Source organism: Aulonocara stuartgranti (genome assembly GCF_965226115.1).
Source record: "Aulonocara stuartgranti genome assembly, chromosome: 3".
Taxonomy (NCBI): domain Eukaryota; kingdom Metazoa; phylum Chordata; class Actinopteri; order Cichliformes; family Cichlidae; genus Aulonocara; species Aulonocara stuartgranti.
Window position 1 is genome coordinate 68,378,700 of NC_138941.1, and position 20,190 is coordinate 68,398,889.

At 42.9% G+C, this 20,190-nt stretch overlaps 3 protein-coding genes across 3 annotated transcripts in view; 2 read left to right on the forward strand and 1 right to left on the reverse strand.

Moving 5' to 3' along the window:
- LOC309693587 (uncharacterized protein) overlaps positions 1-7,421 on the forward strand; it is a 92,208-nt gene extending 84,787 nt beyond the window's left edge. The window contains exons 6-7 of the mRNA XM_082512961.1: positions 6,295-6,400; positions 6,855-7,421. The gene's annotated coding sequence lies outside the window, so the exon portion shown is untranslated. The remainder of the gene's footprint in view (positions 1-6,294; positions 6,401-6,854) is intronic.
- The window catches only part of LOC309698840 (uncharacterized protein), a gene marked incomplete at its 5' end in the record, with an annotated part of 151,421 nt that overhangs the window by 96,267 nt on the left and 34,964 nt on the right, over positions 1-20,190 (reverse strand). The window lies entirely within an intron of this gene.
- Positions 1-20,190, forward strand: part of LOC309693526 (uncharacterized protein) — a 311,788-nt gene that overhangs the window by 18,507 nt on the left and 273,091 nt on the right. The window lies entirely within an intron of this gene.

Consider the following 20,190-nt stretch of genomic DNA (forward strand, 5'->3'; position numbering starts at 1 on the left):
TCCCCTATGGCGTTATTCGGCGATGGTCCGGGCCACTTCTGACACCATGTAGAATGACCACTCGGTAGCTTTCTTGTAACGCTGCTTTATTGAACGTGTATCCAGCATGGGTTATAACAGCACAACAACGTGTGTGACAGCTAAGACATAGAACAGGATATAGACAGCCCCCTGCCACAGAGCAGGTCCTAGTGGCGTAAAGCCATAAAGCCCAGTACATGACATCTCCCCCCTTTTCATGTTATGTCCAATAACAAACCCCAAATAGAACAGCAATGACACAATGATAATAATAATAATAATAATAATAATGGATTGGATTTATATAGCGCTTTTCAAGGCACCCAAAGCGCTTTACAATACCACTATTCATTCACTCTCACATTCATACACTGGTGGAGGCAGCTACAGTTGTAGCCACAGCTGCCCTGGGGCAGACTGACAGAAGCGAGGCTGCCATATCGCGCCATCGGCCCCTCTGGCCAACACCAGTAGGCAAGTAGGGTAAAGTGTCTTGCCCAGGGACACAACGACCAGGACAGAGAGCCCAGGGATCGAACCGGCGACCTTTCGGTTACAGATGCGATTCCCAACCCCCTGAGCCACGGTCGCTCGCATGATAACATGTGACACTATGATAGCCTCAGGGCAGTTCTCTTAGGGTCGAGCACAAATGGCATACTGTCAGCCTGAAGGGCAGTGTCCACAAAACAGGAGCCATGAAACACGGCAAACCTTTAAGGTAATTAATTCAACCAGGTAACAGCAGTATTGGGTGCAGCTGAAAACATAAGTGCAAAACAGCAACAATACAACATTCCCACTCCCCAGTCCTTCCTTCTGTCCTATCACCCCAATGTCTATAGATCCAGCCTGCTGACTGGCTTGCGTACCCGGCCGCACCTCGTGCTTAGCAGAGTCGGTACGTCAGCGTGAGTGGGTGCGACTAGACTAGGGGCCAAATGTGGGGTCTCTGGAATGGACGCACCAGCGCACTGAGATGACGGCTCCTCAGCATCCACAGTGGGTGTTGGAAGGGGTTGTGGCGTAGCCCGTGGAGATGGTTCGAGGCGGAGATGGCGGCGGTTCCGTCGCAGCAATGCACCTTGGGGTGTGGCAACGAGATAGGACCTCGGAGTGACGCTCTCCTTGGAGATGATGGCCGGTGTTGCCCAAGCCTTCTCCTGGTCCAGCTTAGTTAGGACAGCATCCCCTGGATGAAGTGGAGGTAGGGGCTTAGCACCATGGCGGCGGTCGAAGTAGAATGCCTGCTCGGCCTTCTGACCAGCATCCCTTCGTTTAACTTCTCTTTTGTTTGGCCATTTAGGTAGAAGATTCTTCTCCAAGGTAGGCAGGGTTGTCCTGATCCTCCTCCCCATAAGAAGTTCCGCTGGGCTGAAGCCTGTAGTGGCACAGGGAGTAGACCTAAAGCACATTAGCGCTATCAGTGGGTCGTCGTGCTGGAGGATTTTCTTTGCAGTCTGTACTGCCCTCTCCGCGTGACCATTTCCCTGTGGGTGGTGGGGACTAGACGTTATGTGGGCGAAATCCATCTCTCTCGCGAAGGCCTGGAACTCAGAGCTGGAAAACTGAGGGCCATTGTCACTCACCACCACGTCAGGGATCCCAAACCTAGCAAAGGTCGACTTCAGTTTCTGAACAACTTGGCCGCTGGTCGTGGATGGTAGGTGAAGTATTTCCAGAAACGTGAGTAGTAGTCCGACACAACGAGATAATTATTCCGGTTGTGTTCACAGAGATCCAGGGCTATCCTTTGCCATGGACGATCTGGCAAAGGTGTGGAGATGAGCGGCTCCTTTGTCTGTGTTGGCCTCTGGGCCAGACATGTGTGGCACTGCAGCACTACATTCTTTAACTCAGTGGAGAGCCCCGGCCACCACACAGATGAATTAGCCCTATCCCTGCACTTGGTGAGGCCTTGGTGCCCTTCATGTAATTTGTGTAGAATGGCTGTTCTTTGTGACTTTGGAATGACGATTCTGCAGCCTCGTATAACCAGGCCGTCAGCCTCTGATAGCTCGTTTTTCACTTTCATGTACGCTTTAATGTGTTTCAGCGTGTTTCAGCCTCCGTGAGGCGTCTAGAGCAGTAGGCAACAGGTTTCCACTCTGCGCCATGAAGCTGAAGCAGCACAGCCCCAAGCCCGTAGCTACTAGCGTCGGCAGATACGGCTGTGAGTCTGTTGACATCATAGAAGGCGAGAACAGGTGCTGATGTAAGCGCTCTCTTTATGTTCTCGAAGGCTGCCTGCTGTGGGTGATCCCAGGTCCAACTGTTTTTGCTTTTAAGCAACTCGTACAGTGGCTGGCATATTGTGGCAAGAGCAGGAATATATCTGCCCAGGTAATTAACCATTCCTAGGATCCGTTTAAGCTCTTGCACATTTTCTGGTGACGGCAGCTGAAGAATGGCGCTCACTTTCTCAGGGTCTGGCCTGACCCAGAATGGTCGATCAGGTGCCCTAGGAAGCGAAGCTGGCTCTGTCTGAAGGAGCACTTCTCTCGGTTGAGCTTCAATCCTGCTAGCTCAATGCGCTGCAGCACCTTCTCAAGTCGAGTGTCATGTTGTTCCATGGTGGCCCATAGACCAGGATGTCATCCATAAAGACCTCCACACCTTCGAGCCCCTCTAAGGTCTCCAACATCTTTCGCTGAAAGATCTCTGGTGCACTCGTTATCCCAAAGGGCAGCCTCTTAAAGCAATACCTGCCAAATGGCGTGATGAATGTCGTTAGTTTGCAACTCTCGTGATGCAATGGGATCTGCCAAAATCCACTGGCTGCATCCAGCGAGGAGAAGACCGTTGCACCACTCAACCTGGACATCGTTTCCTCGGGGGTAGGCAAGATATAGTGCTCTCTTTTGACAGACTTATTCAGTTTTGTCAGATCAACGCAGATCCTGGCCTTTGCTGTGGTCTTCTTCAAGACAGGCACCATTGGGGCACACCATTCCGTAGGTTGGGTCACCCTCTCAATGACACCATGGTTCTCCATTCTTTTTAGTTCCTCCTTCACTGTCTGCAGCATGGGGAAAGGCACACGGCGTGCCGTATGCACCGCGTATGGCACAGCATCGTCCCTTAACTGAATTTTGACTGGCTCAGTTTTTAGTGTTCCGTGTTCACCGTAAAGTGGTTGGTTCCTGGTGGGTGTGATCGTTGCTTCATCAATTCTTCTCACCAGGTTCATCTGCACTGACAAGGAGCGGCTGAGAAGGTTGCTGACTCTGTGTCCACGAACCACATACACCTTGGACAGGTAGTCTTTGCCTTTATAACTTATTGTGGCTTTTAAGTAGCCGAGACATAACAGCTCTCCTCCGGGGCTATCTAGAGGGCGATCTGAAGGCTCTAGCGTTCTCTTATGAGCAAGAGTGTGCAACGTGTCCTCATTTATGATAGTGACATCTGCTCCTGTGTCAATCTTAAATTCTATTGGAGCAGAGTCTAACAGTAACTGCACAGTCCATGCTTCACTATTTCTGTTTGCATTACACACTGAGCCTAGAAAATATGAGGCCTGCTCTCTTTTCTCTGTCTCTGTAACCTCATTCACTGATCTGGTGTTACGACACACCCTGGCCCAGTGTCCAATTTTTTGGCATCCATGGCAAACAGATTTTGCTGACGGGGACCTTTCATCCCTGGCATGCTGTATCTTCCCACATTTACTGCATTTTCTGTAACGCCCCGCCCATTTTGTTTTCGCGGGTAGCCTACCTTGCTGTTGTTGTGATTTCCAGTCCATGCTTTTCCGTTTATAACCGTACCTCCTGTACTGAGCCTCCCGCATCTCCCTGCAAGCTGACCTGCGCTGCGACCTCCTCTGACTGTCTGACGATCTGGTTCATTTGTGCCAATGTGAGGTCCTTCATCAGCTGTAGCCTGCGGGAGAGGTCCTTGTCTCGTATCCCGACCACAATACGATCGCGGATATTTTCCTCTTTACATGCACCAAACTCACAGTGCTCTGAGAGGTCATACAGGGCTCGGATAAAACTCTCCGCCGTTTCGCCTGGCCGCTGGACTCGCTGGTGAAAACATGCTCTTTCATGTATAGTGTTCCGCTGCGGGGAAAAATACTCGTCGAACTTCCTCATTACGACGGCGAAGTTGTCACGACTTTCATCGGCGGCGAAGGTGAGTGACTTGTAAATGTTCTCTGCTTCATTTCCCATCGCGTAGATTAGGTAGCTCAGCTGTACCTGTCCTTCGTCTTTGTGGAGTTTCGTTGCGATCCAGTAGCGCTCGAAACGCTGTTTCCAGTCGGGCCATTCTGTCGGCTTATCGAAGGGGAAGCCCGTCGGGGGATTAAACTTAGCCATTCTGCTGTTTTCTCCCCTATGGCGTTATTCGGCGATGGTCCGGGCCACTTCTGACACCATGTAGAATGACCACTCGGTAGCTTTCTTGTAACGCTGCTTTATTGAACGTGTATCCAGCATGGGTTATAACAGCACAACAACGTGTGTGACAGCTAAGACATAGAACAGGATATAGACAGCCCCCTGCCGCAGAGCAGGTCCTAGTGGCGTGAAGCCGTAAAGCCCAGTACATGACAATGGTGACGTTTAAAGTGGTTATACAAATTCGTAAAGTTAGCTTGCGGTGCTGCTACTATGGCAAAACACAGCTTGCAAATGATATCTTTTTGACTCTCATCTTCTTTGAAACCACAAACCTTCCACATGGAGAAACGAGAACCTTTTCTTGGAATTAATGTTACAGTGGGGTTGTCATTCTCACCACCATCAGAGCTTTTCCTCTGCACTCATTGTGGTTTCTCCCCTCCGGCAGTTTCTCTCACGTGCTCCTCGTTGTTTTTTCCCCTTCCAGCTGGCTTCTGTATCACGTGGTATAAGGCTCCGCCCTTGTCATTTGTTGAGCGTGAAGAGTGAGCGCTTGTTTTCATGCAGATTATGTCCCGGAGCAAAACACGGTACAATCGTCATCTTTTTTTTTTCTTTTCTTACATCGTTGTCATTTGGAAATGAGATTGCACATAAGTATGAATTGAGATCGTGATTTTTCTAGCATTTAATTGTGCAGCCCTAAATGATGCCATCGGACAGATATGACATAGGCCACAGACCTTCAAAATAAAACAGGAAACATGAGACACAGACATGACAATACAAACTTGATAACATAAGACACTCAGCATGAAACACAAAGGGTGAGGAAACTTAAATACAGGGGAAGAAAATAAAAGAGAAATCTAAAGAACAAATGAACTTCGCTGACCTAAAGAACTTAAACAAACTCAAAACACTGGTTCAAAAGACACAGGAACGTGACAAATGCATAAATAACTGAGCTGCTGAAGCAGGTATATAGTGCTGAATTAACTCAAAACGATTCAGATCAGCCTTGACCGTCTTAGCAATCTTCTTTAGATGCTTGTCCAATTTAAGACGTAAATCAAAAATTATTCCTAAAAACTTCTCATCTTACTAAGTGAGTTGAACAAGATGATAAAATCAGAAATACAGGCATAAAATACCATCTGGTATTCATTGCATTACATATGTGTGTATATGTGTTAGTAGGATTAAAACATTCTGTGCTTATGTATGTCATTTTAATTACTGTCGCCTTTTTCTGAAACAAATCTGTTTACTACACCTTCTTGTTTCAGAAACACCTAAAGAGGAAAGTCTCTATTGTAGTCAGGCACAGCTAAATTCTGCTTGTGAGTTAACCTAGCAAACCACACTGTGTGTTGTTAACACCTTAAACATGTACCTCCTCATGCCAATTCCTCTATGATTTTTGACACCCGTATATGGAGGACAACAAGAGCCACGCACATCAAAATAAAGAATTCTGTGCTTAAATAATGAATTGTAGAATAAATTCTCCATTTGTAAAATAATTCCACATTAACATAGTGAGTTTCGAAATGTTTTTTAAAGTCCTCATTACCATCCTAGCTCCCCTAGGATGGTAATGAGGTGCTTGAAATGTTGTAGGTAGCTGAGTTTATACTGCTACCATTGAGACTGATCGGGACTCCGTCTTTGTGGATCTATGGAAGTCCATATATACAGGGTGTAGCATCCCCTGGGTAAAGGTGGTGATGTGCAGGGGGGTCAGTGGTTTTTCCCTTTCAAGTTCTTGTAGGCAACTGATGAATTTCTTTTTGTAGTTGCTTCTGGGGTTTCACCTTGAAGCTTCATAGGTATTGTTGTCACTGAGGAGTTTAGTCATGTTTATTTGCTCTGCTACTTTTTGTCAGGGATAAAGTACAAATATATACTTTTTGTGTCCCAGCTGAGTAACAGGAGGAGAAGAGTCTGGTGGTGCAGCAGAGGAACAATTTCAGCCATTTGGACTCAGCTCAGCCACTACAGAGGAAACAATGACTTCAACACAAAAGGTGAGAAAAACATCACAGTTACACTGTTATTGAAACTGTGTGTACAGCTGGTTGGTTTTTAAAAACCTGTTAACAGCAGCTTTATCTTTTCCATCCTGGGCTCCTCCATATATACAGAATCTACATTCACAACCAAAAACCACAGAAGTTGCAAAAAAATACGAAGATCATATTTTCTCTACATACATTGAAACAACAAAATCATCAGTTGAACTCAAAGTTTTTTTCTGAAGTAAGAGTTTCTTTGATGATCAATATTTCTTCAATAATGTCATTTTCATTACAACTCTCATTGTAGCACGTCATTGTAATGTGATAGTATTACCAGAAGGTGGTGGTAACACACCAACAATGTGTTTTTTTGACATGTTTGATTCCACCAATGGAGGGAGTTTCAGTTTGTTCCACGACTGCATTTCACTCACTGCCTCTGTTTGTATCTCTGTCACTGCAGGACCAACATGGAGCAAGAAGTCAGCGCTCTCAGGAGGCTGACAAATCTCACAGAAGAAAAGGAGAGAAAACCTACAGCTGTGATGAGTGTGGGAAGGATTTTACCCGGGCTGAACACTTAAAACGACACCAAATCATCCACAGTGGAGTTAAACCTTACAGCTGTGAGTTGTGTGGAAAGTGTTTTACCCAGGCTGGGGGCTTAAAACGACACCAAATCATCCACAGTGGAGTTAAACCTTACAGCTGTGAGTTTTGTGGAAAGTCTTTTACCCAGGCTGGGGGCTTAAAACGACACCAAATCATCCACAGTGGAGTTAAACCTTACAGCTGTGAGTTGTGTGGGAAGGATTTTACCTGGGCTCTAAGCCTGAAAACACACCAAGTCATCCACAGTGGAGTTAAAGCGTACCTCTGTGAGTTGTGTGGAAAGTCTTTTACCCAGGCTGGAACCTTAAAAACACACCAACTCATCCACAGTGGATTTAAACCTTACAGCTGTGAGTTGTGTGGGAAGGATTTTACCTGGGCTCTAAGCCTGAAAAAACACCAAGTCATCCACAGTGGATTTAAATAGGGCTGGGTATCGTCACTGATTTCTAGAATCGATTCAATTCCGATTCACAAGGTCCCAAATCGATTCGATCCACGATTCGATTTAATTTGATTCGATTCGATTTAAATCTGGGAAATTTTGACAGTCAGAAGTATAATTCAGATCAGAACATTTACATATTTTTGTATTAGGGCTGGGTATCGTCACTGATTTCTAGAATCGATTCAATTCCGATTCACAAGGTCCCAAATCGATTCGATCCACGATTCGATTTAATTCGATTCGATTCGATTTAAATCTGGGAAATTTTGACAGTCAGAAGTATGATTCAGATCAGAACATTTACATATTTTTGTATCTATAAAAAGGAAGCTGACACTCGCAAGACTTTATCCAAGGTGTGAGCATCACAGCAGATGCCTTTGTGTCAAAGTAGCTGAAGATAAAACACAGAAAAACATGAAGGTGATTTTCCTGGCCTGGGATTTTATAAAAATATTCTGCAGTACATCAAAAACGAAAGAAAACCATTAATGAATGAACATTACCTCTGACGTTACAGCGGTTTTATTAGACACACGGCTAAGCATTTTGCATTTTGAATAATATTAAAAAGTTTAAATTTGTTCAGTATTGAACAGCAGAAATGAGGTTTTCTTTTCGGAAGAATGTAAAAGGGAAAAAAACAGCGGCCGACAGCGCTGTAAACAACAGTAGACTTGTGCATAACAAGCAAGCGAATAATGAAGAAAGCGAAACTGTTCGAGAGAGAGAGAGAGGGTGGGAGGGAGAGAGGGGGAGGGAGAGAGGGAGAGAGAGAGAGAGAGAGCTGCGCATCGCAATGGAAGCAAAACAGTAAAAGAGTGAATTCATGACGATGTTTATGTGAAGCGTTTGGATCTTCTTTAGCTGCTGGTTCGGTCAATATTGTTTGGAGAGAGATCAAACTAACAGCTTTAGAATCAGCGCATAAAGGGCGTGAACACAAAGCGCGGACCCGGATCAGCGAGCTGTCGGCTTTCAGCCCCGACTGTGAGAAAGGCGACATCTAACTGATTCTGATCCGCGGGTCGCGCTGTGTGTTTAAGTCTATGTGCAGAATCCCTGTACCTGCTCTCATTTACTGTTTGGTGGTTCTTGAAATTTTGTGAGATGTCACCAGAGATTCTGGCATTTCGGACAAAATAAATTTATATTAAAAAATCGATTCAGGATTTTAATGAATCGATTTTACGTTATCCAAGCCAGAATCGATTTTAATCGATGAATCGATTATAAAAACCCACCCCTAGATTTAAAGCGTACATCTGTGAGTTGTGTGGAAAGTCTTTTACCCAGGCTGGAACCTTAAAAACACACCAACTCATCCACAGTGGATTTAAACCTTACAGCTGTGAGTTGTGTGGGAAGGATTTTACCTGGGCTCTAAGCCTGAAAAAACACCAAGTCATCCACAGTGGAGTTAAAGCGTACCTCTGTGAGTTGTGTGGAAAGTCTTTTACCCAGGCTGGAACCTTAAAAACACACCAACTCATCCACAGTGGATTTAAACCTTACAGCTGTGAGTTGTGTGGGAAGGATTTTACCTGGGCTCTAAGCCTGAAAAAACACCAAGTCATCCACAGTGGATTTAAATAGGGCTGGGTATCGTCACTGATTTCTAGAATCGATTCAATTCCGATTCACAAGGTCCCAAATCGATTCGATCCACGATTCGATTTAATTTGATTCGATTCGATTTAAATCTGGGAAATTTTGACAGTCAGAAGTATAATTCAGATCAGAACATTTACATATTTTTGTATTAGGGCTGGGTATCGTCACTGATTTCTAGAATCGATTCAATTCCGATTCACAAGGTCCCAAATCGATTCGATCCACGATTCGATTTAATTCGATTCGATTCGATTTAAATCTGGGAAATTTTGACAGTCAGAAGTATGATTCAGATCAGAACATTTACATATTTTTGTATCTATAAAAAGGAAGCTGACACTCGCAAGACTTTATCCAAGGTGTGAGCATCACAGCAGATGCCTTTGTGTCAAAGTAGCTGAAGATAAAACACAGAAAAACATGAAGGTGATTTTCCTGGCCTGGGATTTTATAAAAATATTCTGCAGTACATCAAAAACGAAAGAAAACCATTAATGAATGAACATTACCTCTGACGTTACAGCGGTTTTATTAGACACACGGCTAAGCATTTTGCATTTTGAATAATATTAAAAAGTTTAAATTTGTTCAGTATTGAACAGCAGAAATGAGGTTTTCTTTTCGGAAGAATGTAAAAGGGAAAAAAACAGCGGCCGACAGCGCTGTAAACAACAGTAGACTTGTGCATAACAAGCAAGCGAATAATGAAGAAAGCGAAACTGTTCGAGAGAGAGAGAGAGGGTGGGAGGGAGAGAGGGGGAGGGAGAGAGGGAGAGAGAGAGAGAGAGAGCTGCGCATCGCAATGGAAGCAAAACAGTAAAAGAGTGAATTCATGACGATGTTTATGTGAAGCGTTTGGATCTTCTTTAGCTGCTGGTTCGGTCAATATTGTTTGGAGAGAGATCAAACTAACAGCTTTAGAATCAGCGCATAAAGGGCGTGAACACAAAGCGCGGACCCGGATCAGCGAGCTGTCGGCTTTCAGCCCCGACTGTGAGAAAGGCGACATCTAACTGATTCTGATCCGCGGGTCGCGCTGTGTGTTTAAGTCTATGTGCAGAATCCCTGTACCTGCTCTCATTTACTGTTTGGTGGTTCTTGAAATTTTGTGAGATGTCACCAGAGATTCTGGCATTTCGGACAAAATAAATTTATATTAAAAAATCGATTCAGGATTTTAATGAATCGATTTTACGTTATCCAAGCCAGAATCGATTTTAATCGATGAATCGATTATAAAAACCCACCCCTAGATTTAAAGCGTACATCTGTGAGTTGTGTGGAAAGTCTTTTACCCAGGCTGGAACCTTAAAAACACACCAACTCATCCACAGTGGATTTAAACCTTACAGCTGTGAGTTGTGTGGGAAGGATTTTACCTGGGCTCTAAGCCTGAAAAAACACCAAGTCATCCACAGTGGATTTAAAGCCTACAGCTGTGACTTGTGTGGAAAGTCTTTTAAATTTCCACATCAGCTGAAAAAACACCAACGGATCCACACCAGAAAGTAACTCTACAAGTGCAGTAACTGTGAGGATGTAGTTAGTTTTTTTTGTCTTGTAATTGTAACCTGATTGTTTGGAACAAGTCTGATCAGTAAACTTATGGAGTTATACTGAATGAACTGTTTGGAAAATGAAGACTCATTTTCTCTCAGTAAGCTGAGTGTTATAATGTAAACAGTAAAGTGTAATTGGACGTTGGCAGAGATGCTCTTTGTTTCAGGCGACGTTCAGGATAAAAACGTTGAAGGAATTCCCTGACTTACAATGTCTTTGTTTAGAAGTGGAGCAAAGCACATGGATCCATTTCTCAACCCTGTCGTCACTGTGGTGGTGGGAAAGAGTTTCTCTGTGATCTTTGTGGAAAAACCTCCAATCATCAACGGGACCTAAAAACACATCAACGTAGACACACTGGAGACAAAATGAACTACTGCAAAGAATGTGGGAGAGGCTTCCACACACCAAGTACATTAAAAATACATGAACTCTTCCACAGTGGGGTCAAAAAGCACATCTGTGACCAGTGTGGGTCATCCTTCACCACTGGACGTGGGCTCAATGAAAAAGCATAAGGGAGTCCACACAGGAGAGACACCATACAAGTGCAGACACTGTGACAAAAGCTGGTCACAATCAGGTCATCGTAACAAACATGAACGTACACACATGGAAGTGAACTTCAGCTGTGACCAGTGTGACAAGAGTTTCAGGAATCTCAGTTCATACTCCGAACACAAACAATCCCATGCTGTAAATAAACTGTTTCACTGTTACCAGTGTGCAAAAACATTCACTTCATTATCTGCTCTGTGCAAACATCAGCCTGATCATGCAGGACTGAAATCACTGGATCACAATGAATCTGAAGAGAGAGAAAGATCCTCTTCTGGTTTCAGGGTCAGACTTAAAAGCCTTGAGATCAGGCTCCACAGAGTTCAGATGGAATCTCCTGTAAAGAGTGTCAGCTGATGTCACACTTGGATCTGATGAGGTAGCTCTGATTTCTGGAGCTGCAGTGAATAATCCTGAATGTTACATTTAGGAAGCTGCATGTATAGATATGTATATCAAGTTTATTTTTTTTCCTTTGAGGGATTTTAATTCTCTAAAATTTTATCCCTGTTACATTTTAATCTTTGTTCCCTTAGGACACAGTAGTGTTTAGTAGTTGTATTCATTTTGTGTTACCTAAGTTAAATTTCAATCCTTCATTCATATTTAATCTTTTGCTGTTGTAAAATCTTCTCTTAAGTATTTTTTTCCCAAAACTACAAATGTTTTCACAGCAGTTGCTCTTAAAACTTCCAAAATGAACTAAATCTGTCCAAAAGCTTTGAAACAACACCTGCTGTGACTTTATGTCCAGAAAAAATAAAATCAATCTAACCTGGTTTTGGGCTGTACTTCCATGTAATACCAGTTTGTACCTGAAGATGAAGCAGTGAGTCAGTGTAACCTATATTTAATTAGGCAAAGACCACATTCGTGTTCACAGTGGCAGCAAAGAAATGTTGAAAGTTAAAAACAGCAGCACACATCAGGACCAATTTAAAGATCACAGGTGACTACTTTTACTTAATTCAAATTCCTTCAAGTTTTGGCTCCTCCATTCACTTTAGTGTATTTACTGTATCCTTGAAGTCCACATGTTGTTTTTTTAATGAATTCATTTTGATCCACATGTTCTGCAGCTGTTTCCCTGTTGATTTGAAGTTTGTATTATGAAATCTTGATAATATTAAAGTGTTACTTATATTTGATGAAGTCTGTGTAAATTTTTTCTTATTAAACAGTTTGGTGTTAAAATGAAGAAATGGGTCTCACAACATGTAGTTTGAGCCATGATTTCAGATTCAAACTAATTTAACTGTTTTCAGTGGTACATGTGGAGGAGGCGACTTGGCTGTTCTCCACTCACACAGAACAGGGTTCCTGCAGCTCATTAAAAACTCTGAAATGATCTTCAAGGACCAAAATATTTGATTTTTCTCAAAAATGTGCTGTGGGCATGACGCTTTTAGAGCGTGTGTTTAAGATGCATTGTGATTAACATCTCACACATTCCAATAAAGCAGATGTTCCTGCATTGCAACAGCGCTTTGCAGATGTGTTCTCCCCCTTGCCCGTGTGCACGACTCTCATGGAGCACCAATTTGAAACGCAGCTGATTGGCAGATTCCCTTGTCTGCAGAGTCCAAAGACAAAAACGGCCTCCTCCACTCTGTGTGGTTCGTACCAATTCGTCACACTTCCGTTTGGCTTGTTGGAAGCCCCGGCCAGTTTTCAGCACTTCCTGTAGCGATAGCTGCGTCCTCACACTGCATATGCTGTTTCTTACCTGGATGATGTCATCATTCATAGTGATACCTCAGTGGAGCATGTGCAGTGGTTGGTCACAGTCCTGGATTCCCTGAGGCAGGCAGTGCTGATGGCAAACCCGAAGAAGTGTGTGGTTGGAGGGAGGTAGGTACAGAGTTTTTTGGTACAATTTTGAGACCCCATTTGGAGGCTGATTACACCACAGCGACATGATGAAGGCTGTCCCAATTCCAAATGCGGCCGGAAATGCGCACTTCATTTCCCCGGACTTGAAGGAGTCAGGTGTATCATTCGTGGACTACAGGAGGAATGCTGACCCACATCCACCCATCCACATTAAGGGGACGGCTGTGGAGCGTGTGAGCAGCTTCAAGTTCCTGGGAGTCCACATCTCCGAGGATCTCACCTGGACGACCAACTGCTCCAAGCTGGTCAAGAAGGCTCACAGGCGCCTCGTCTTCTTGAGGACTCTGAGGAAGAACCACCTGTCCTCAGACATCCTGGTGAACTTCTATCGCTGCACCATCGAGAGCATCCTGACCAACTGTATAACAGTCTGGTACGGGAACTGCTCTGCCTCGGACCGGAAGGCGTTGCAGAGGGTCGTGAAAACTGCCCAGCGCATCGCCGGAGGACCACTTCCTGCCATAAATGACATCTACAGGAAGCGGTGTCTGAAAAGGGCTGGGAAAATCATCAAAGACCCCAGTCACCCATCACATGGACTCTTCACCCTCCTGCCCTCTGGGAGGCGCTACAGGAGCCTCCGGACTAAGACCACCAGGTACCGGAACAGCTTCTTCCCCACAGCTGTCAGACTCCTGAACTCTGCCTCCTGACATCTGACCCACGTTAACACATGGACTGAACATACACGCACCCACAATGGACAACTGTACCCTCAAACACACAATAATAACATGGACTGAACCACCACTCACAACCACTAGCACTTTATATAGCCTCTGTAGGAATTATATCTCACTTATCTTAACTGCACTACTGTATAGCTCTGTGTAAATAATCATTCTGTACATTCGATAATTTTTAACCCTACAACTGTTTGCAGCTTGCATAGTTCCCATTTCTGTATAGCTGTATATCTCAAATTTCTGTAAAGTTGTTTATTTCATATTCTGTATAGTTTTTCATATTTATATCCTGTACATAGCTTGTACTCACTACAGCCTGTACATACTTATAGTTATAGAATATTCACAACATACTTCATACCGTGTACATTATAACATAATAGACCCATTTCTGTAATATACTCACATATCTATATTATTGCTAATATATATTGTAATATATCTATATCACTAAAGCACTTCTGGATGGATGCAAACTGCATTTCGTTGCCCTGTACCTGTGCATGTGCAATGACAATAAAGTTGAATTCTATTCTATTCTATTCATTCGTGGCGCAACATATCCCAGAATTCATAGCGCAGCCTTTACTGTGGCTAATAAAAAAAAGGCAGATGGCAGAAGCGTGGTGGCTGAAGAGTAAACTTTTGAGTATTGAATTTTTCAACCTCATCAGTTAATGCTGTCCATGCGGATATTATAGATTTGTAAATGATTACCTAACAATCTTGTCAACACAAAGTTCTTTATTGACAGGCAGTGGGGAGAGGGGACACCTGGGCAGTGTATTTACTCCATATAATCTGTTATCAACCTTTTCATCTTTTCTCATTACCTACAGCTGCCTCCACTTCTGTTGGGCTTAGGCTACTCACTAGGGCTGGGTATCATCACTGATTTCTATAATTGATTTGATTAAATTCAATTTTGACTCAGTAAGTGTTTCAAAGTAACTGAGAATAAAACACAAAACAACAGCAAGCTAAGCATTTTTCAATTTGGCATAATTTTAAAAAAAAAGTATTAAGCAGAAAAAATGAAGCTTTCTTTAGGCCGGAGAGGAACAAAAGCTGCAGCTCAGAATCAGTTAGATGTTGACTTTCTGCCCCGACGGCGTGTCCGTGTTCATGTCGTCGGGTGAGAAACACGACATGTCACTGATGCATCGGGTCCGCGCTTTGTGTTCACATCTTTGTGTGGAATCTGTTCACCTGCTCTCATTTATTGTTTGTTTGGTGGTCATTGTAATAGTTTCGTGAGCGCCTGGCGTTTCTGGCAAAATACATGGAATAAATGACTGAATGAATAAATGGAGCTGCTGCAGAAAAAGCACGATCTCCTCTAAGTTTATGCTCAGTCCTGGGTACATTCAGGAACAGCTGATCAGCTGATCTGAGAGACGTGGGCGCTTCATAGATACAGAGAAAAACCCAACAATCATATGACCCCCTATGAGCAAGCACTTTGGCGACAGTGGGAAGGAAAAACTCCCTTTTAACAGGAAGAAACCTCCGGCAGAACCAGGCTCAGGGAGGGGCGGCCATCTGCTGCGACCGGTTGGGGTGAGAGAAGGAAGGCAGGATAAAAGACATGCTGTGGAAGAGAGACAGAGGTTAATAACAGATATGATTCAATGCAGAGAGGTCTATTAACACATAGTGAGTGAGAAAGGTGACTGGAAAGGAAAAACTCATCATCATGGGAATCCCCGGCAGCCTACATCTATTGAAGCATAACTAAGGGAGGATTCAGGGTCACCTGGTCCAGCCCTAACTATATGCTTTAGCAAAAAGGAAAGTTTTAAGCCTAATCTTAAAAGTAGAGATAGTGTCTGTCTCCCAAATCCAAACTGGAAGCTGGTTCCACAGAAGAGAGGCCTGAACACTGAAGGCTCTGCCTCCCACCAGTGTGTGAATGTGTGTGTGAATGGGTGGATGACTGGATATGTAAAGCGCTTTGGGGTCCTTAGGGACTAGTAAAGCGCTATATAAATACAGGCCATTTACCATTTACCATTCTACTTTTAAATACTCTATGAAAAACAAGTAGTTCTGCAGAGCGAGAGCGAAGTGCTCTAATAGGGTGATATGGTACTACAAGGTCATTAAGATAAGATGGGGCCTGATTATTTAAGACCTTGTATGTGAGGAGCAGGATTTTGAATTCAATTCTGGATTTAACAGGAAGCCAATGAAGGGAAGCCAAAACAGAAGAAATCTCTCTCTTTCTAGTCCCTGTCAGGACTCTTGCTGCAGCATTTTGGATTAGCTGAAGGCTTTTCAGTGAGTTTTTTGGACATCCTGATAATAATGAATTACAGTAGTCCAGCCTGGAAGTAATAAATGCATGAACTAGTTTTTCAGCGTCACTCTGAGACAGGATATTTCTAATTTTAGAGATGTTGCGCAAATGGAAGAACGCAGTCTTACATATTTTTTTAATATGTGCGTTGAAGGACATGTCCTGGTCAAAAGTGACTCCAAGGTTCATCACAGTGTTACTTGAGGCCAAGGTAATGCCATCCAGCGTAAGAATCTGGTTAGATACCATAGTTCTAAGATTTTCAGGGCTGAGTACAATAACCTCAGTTTTATCTGAATTAAGAAGCAGAAAGTTAGCGGCCATCCAGGTCTTTATGTCTTTAAGACATTCCTGCAGTTTAACTAATTGGTATGTGTTATCTGGCTTCATAGATAGACAGAGCTGGGTGTCATCTGCATACCAGTGAAAATGTATAGAATAGAATAATCCTTTAATTGTCCCACAAGGGGAAATTTGATATGCTATGTCTTCTAATGAAACTGCCTAAGGGAAGCATGTATAATGTAAACAGAATTGGTCCTAGCACTGAACTCTGTGGAACACCATAATTAACCTCAGTGTGTGAAGAGGACTCTCCATTTACATGTACAAATTGGAGTCTATTAGATAGATATGATACAAACCACTGCAGCACAGTACCTGTAATACCTACAGCATGTTCTAATCGCTCTGATAGGATATTATGGTCAACATTATCGAACGCTGCACTGAGGTCTAGCAGGACAAGCACAGGGATGAGTCCACTGTCAGAGGCCATAAGAAGATCATTTGTAACCTTCACTAAAGCTGTTTCTGTGCTGTGCTGAGCTCTGAAACCTGACTGAAACTCTTCAAATAAGCCATTCCTCTGCAGATGATCTGTTAGCTGTTTGACAACTACTCTTTCAAGGATTTTTGATATGAAAGGAAGGTTGGAGATTGGCCTATAATTAGCTAAGACTGCTGGGTCTAGAGATGCTTTTTAACCCTTTAGAGCCGGTCGGAGCGGACCCGCTCTGTTTTACATAACTATTTTTAAATCCCGGTAGCTCTGCAACCACGTAAGTTAACGCAATAATATTTTTTGCATATGAAACCGGAGGAGTTGTACTTACATCTTATGCCATCAGCTTGTCCTAGGTCACAGTTTCCTTCCACATAAAGCTTTGCAAAAACTGCATAAAAAGCAATTGCAGCAACAAAAACATAATATTCCAGAAACACGCTTTGCCGATCCGATCAGCTGTTCATAACACTTCCTATGTTGGAACAGACGTCAGTGCGAACTTTTGCATGTCTGCCATTTCCTGCCCGAAACCGGAAGTGGCGTCATTTTGCGGAAATGTTTTTTTTTACCATCAGGGCCTCAGGGCCTATACTGCTCTTTTTAAAAGTTATGTTTGACTTCATGACTTTCTGTGTTGTTTCTGGGATGCTTAGGATTCATATTGCACTGCTGGAAATAGTTTATTTTGATGCATATGCTGCTTTTTTGCAAATTTGCAGTATAATATTTATTTTCGTTTTTTTTTTTTTTGCAGTGTATAAAAATTGGTGTATTTCAAAAATAAAACTATGAAGACACTCAAAATAAATTTCCTGTGGTGGGAAACTATTTTGTGCAACTTTTTTGTATTTACAGCTTTGAGGGATAAGCCTCTTAAATTTCTCTAACTAGAAATATATGTTAAAAAAGCAAAAACGATTTTCAATTTTTTTTTGTAGTTTATTGCACTTTTTTGCAATTTATGTAATTACTATGCACTTAATGAATACATATTATTAAAATCTGGGCTATAATTGTTGTATTGATGTATAGCAACTTGAAATGCTCCCAAAAATGGCACTACAGCATGTAAAAATATATTATAAGCTCTGGCGGACTTGGTTCTATGGTAGGTCTTAAAGGGTTAAGTAAAGGTTTAACTACAGCCAGCTTGAAGGCCTGTGGTACATAGCTGATTATTAGAGATAGGTTGATCATATTTAAGATCGAAGAATTAATTAATGGCAGGACTTCTTTGAGCAGTTTTGTAGGAATGGGGTCTAAAAGACACATTGATGGTTTGGAGGAAGTAATTATTGAAGTTGACTCAGAAAGATCAATTGGAGAAAAACAGTCAAAATTAACATCAATGGTATTAAGAGTAGCTGTAGATAATATTACATCTGTGGGATGATTATTGGTAATTTTTTCTCTAATGATAAAAATTTTATTTGTGAAGAAGTTCATGAAGTCATTACTAGTTAGCGTTAAAGGGATGGTTGGCTCAACAGAGCTCTGACTTTTTGTCAGCCTGGCTACAGTGCTGAAGAGAAACCTGGGGTTGTTCTTATTTTCTTCAATCAGTGATGAATAGTAAGATGTTCTGGCTTTGTGGAGGGCTTTCTTATAAAGCAACAAACTATTTCTCCAGGCTAAATGATGATCCTCTAAATTTGTGACACGCCATTTCTTCTCCAGCTTACAAGTGATCTGCTTCATGCTACGTGTTTGAGAATTATACCACGGAGTCAGGTACTTCTGATTAGAGACCTTAGTTTTCACCGGAGCTACAGTATCCAGAGTCGTACGTAGTGAGGAGGTAAAATTATTAACAAGATAATCGACCTCTGTTGGAGTAGTATTCAGATAGCTACTCTGCTCTATGTTGGTACAGGGCATTGAAGATGATAACAGTGGGTGGATTATATTCTTAAACTTTCAGAAAGACATCTACTGTGATAAAATCTACTCTCCACTGCTGTGTAATCAATTATTGTAAATGTTATCAGGAAATGATCAGACAGGAGAGGGTTTTCAGGAAACACTGTTAAATGTTCAGTTTCTATGCCATATGTTGGTGGGTGGGTTCTTTTACATTTTGAGAGAAGCAAATTGAGTCTAATAACAGATTAAATGCCATGTTGAGGCTGTCATTTTTAGCATCTACATGGATGTTAAAATCACCCACAATAATTATTTTATCTGAGCTCAGAACTAAATCAGATAAAAAGCCTGAGAAATCAGACAGAAACTCTGTGTAAGGCCCAGGTGGACGATAGATGATAACAAGTAAGACTGGTTTCTGAGTTTTACAGCTGGGGTGGACAAGGTTAAGCATCAAGCTTTCAAATGAATTAAAAGTGTGTCTGGGTCTTTCATTAATTAATAGGCTGGTGTGAAAAATTGCTGCCACACCGCCCCCTCGGCCTGTGCTTCGAGATTTCTGGTGACTCGGGGAATGACTCGGGGATGTTGATTCATTTAAACTAGCATAATCATCCTGCTGCAACCAGGTTTCTGTGAGGCAGAGTAAATCAATTTGTTGATCAATTATTAAGTCATTGTGAAATGCACTATACACAGGTACTCACACACACAGATCTTTATCACCAGGTTCCACATTTATTTACAGTTTTCCGAGGTTATGACTGAACACAGTCTGACAGCTCTCGGTCCCAGCTGATTTCCCTCTCCCTCCGCTCCTCTCCGTCTCACTATAAAAAGGGAAGGAAACCATTATCAGTCCAAATCGCCGTCAGCTGTTCTCACCGGCATCTCCAGCACCGCCACGTTGAGCCCACTGCACCACTCCTCCCCTGCAGCCGCGCCCGGGACCACACCTCCGCCACAGTCATCTACTAACAGAGACTTGGAGGAGAGAGACCTAATATTTAATAATCCACATTTCACTGTTTCACTCTTTGGTTCAGATGTGGATACTGTATTGTTCTTTCTTTGTGATTGTTTATGTTTAAGTTGTTTGTTGCTGGTTTTAGTTTGTTTTTTGTCTTTTTGGGAGCTGACACAGTCTCTATGGAGACGGGGGTTTTTTTTTGGGGGGGGGGGGGGGGGGTAGCAGGAACAGAGAAGCTGCAGAGAGGTGTGTAAGACTGCAACTCTGCTTCCTGGTCCCAACTCTGGATAGTCATATTTTGGGGGATTTAATAAATTTGTCTATATTTCTAGAAATGAGAGCTGCTCCATCCAAAGTGGGACGGATGCCGTCTCTCCTAATAAGACCAGGTTTCCTCCAGAAGGTTTGCCAATTATCTATGAAGACCACATCGTTTCTGGGACACCACTCAGACAGCCAGCAATTTAAGGAGAAAATGCAGCTAAACATGTCATTCCTGGTCTGACTGC